Source organism: Vombatus ursinus, unplaced genomic scaffold (assembly GCF_900497805.2).
Source record: "Vombatus ursinus unplaced genomic scaffold, bare-nosed wombat genome assembly UNPS02014814.1, whole genome shotgun sequence".
NCBI lineage: Eukaryota > Metazoa > Chordata > Mammalia > Diprotodontia > Vombatidae > Vombatus > Vombatus ursinus.
This window is the reverse complement of record NW_020954592.1, coordinates 1,113,435-1,115,553: the sequence shown is the minus strand read 5'-3', so window position 1 is coordinate 1,115,553 and position 2,119 is coordinate 1,113,435. Positions and strand designations below refer to the sequence as shown.

Genomic DNA, 2,119 nt, shown 5'->3' with positions numbered 1-2,119 from the left:
GGCAGAAGACCACTGACAAAATATGAGCTTGAAACATATGATTGGTTTTCTTAGCTTGGATTCTCAAATTTCTTGCTTATTTGGTGTGCAATAGACTGATCCCAACTCACCAGCAATATTTATGTCTCAGTTAATCAGCCTGATATTTCCTCCCTCTCTCTATATGGGGAATAAGCAATTTTTTTCAATTTTATCACAGGTGTTTTTATTAACAAGCCATTAGAAAAATAATCATAGCAGAGACCTTTCATTCATTCTTCTAATAAGACTGTTGATCTAATCTTCCCTATTACCAGCATCTCTACCTTCCACAAAATGTGTAGCTTTTTTTTTCTTCATTCTGCCTAGTGGAGAAGATAATTTGAAAGGCCACAGGAAGTTGTTGGCAGCTTTGAAGTGCTTGCAAATAGTGTAGATCTCGTGGATCGAGTCCTCCATGCAGATAATTTCATATTTACCAAGAGATTTTGCAATAAGGGCATTATCCATTAGGGCAATTCCTTGTTTCTTGATTTTGCCACAGCCACGTTTGTAAATCAAGTCATTCACAGGCTTCAGATTAGGGTAGCCCCATACAATGTATGGTTCCACAATCTTCAGCATGTTAATTGAAGCCTTATTAAGCTTAACAAAAGTGCTATTGAAGATTTGGCAAAGATGAAGAAGCTGCAATACTTTTCAGACCTTTGGACTAACACCATTGATACCTCTAATTCTGATCACAAAAGCTAACTTGGGTTCAGCAGGTATGTAGTAGTTGCCAGCTTTGTGTGCCATTCTAGCCAGCTGGATTTCATTTCTGTACATTTGTCTGTACTCCTTATGGTAAGCTTTAGTTTTTTCATGGATAACTTTTCTCTGTATTTTATAAAGCTGTTTTATAGCCATCTTTTTCTTCAGGCATTTTGCCTTCAGTATTGTGAAAGCCTTTCATTTTTTCAGAAGGGATTCTGGAACAAATAGTAGCTTCTTTTCTTCTACCCCACCATGATTTCAGTCAGAAAAAAAGAACAAGAAATAAGCAATTATTAAAAATTGAAATACAGCCTTATGGTCAAAGGTAAGAATTTCCAGTGATCATATGATGGGTTTGATTCCATGACACCTATGTTGTCTCCCTACATTACTCTATCAATACGTAGCCTTTCAGCAGAATGTTTCCCTTTGGAAATCTGGCAATTTCCTTTGGGGGACAGTTCTGATATGTTAGAATGCTAAAACCTGGTAACTAAAATGCTGAAATAAGAGAACAATTGTGTTTCTGATGCCCACCTGAGGTAGAGAGAAAGACTAAGCTCACTATAGTAACATTAAAAATAAAATTAAATTTTATAGAACAGCTCTTCTTAAAGAGTAGCCTGAGGAACTCTGAGACTTTTCAGGGTCTCCTTGAGGTTCACACTATTTTCATTAAAAAAACTACTTTCATAATAATACTAAGATGTTATATGCCTATTAATATACTCTACCCTTTTTTTCTGTGAGACTGGATTTTCTTCATATATTTCAACTAAAGAAAAATATTGAAGCAGATTGAATGCAGAAGGAGATATAAGAATTCAGCTGCCTTCTATCAAGCCAGACATTAAAGAGATTATACAAACACACACACACACCTAAATATATATCAATGCCACTCATATCATTAATATTTTTGTTTCAGAAAATAGTTATTTTTCATAAATGCAATGGGTTTATTAATGTTATTTTAAATGAATTGAAAGATATTTTATATATTTGTGAGTTTTAATTTCTAATATAGTAAATATCAGCAGGAGCTCTTTGGGGACCTCAATAGTTTCAAATTATCAAGGGGACCTGGGACCAAAAAAGTTTGACAAATGCTATTGTAGAGTGTAGAGGTCTACTAATAGTTTATAACTAAATGTATCAAAACCAAAAGAATCCAGAATATATGTGAGCAACCTAAAAACATGATTTGCCTAATTACTTTTTTAAAAAAAGTTTTTATCAGAACAAGCATTGACAGAATGTCATATTATTATCTTTTTGGTTACTTATCACTCATGAAGGAATAGGAAGTTTGATTTTCTGCTCCTGTATGAGTTTGAATTAATTTTTTTCTGACTCAACAGAATACTAAATGCTTTAACCATTC

The 2,119-nt window shown here is 33.6% G+C and overlaps 1 pseudogene; it reads right to left on the bottom strand.

The window, feature by feature from the left end:
- Positions 1-231: 231 nt before the first annotated feature.
- Positions 232-981, bottom strand: LOC114022884 (annotated as a pseudogene).
- Between the last annotated feature and the right edge of the window lie 1,138 nt (positions 982-2,119).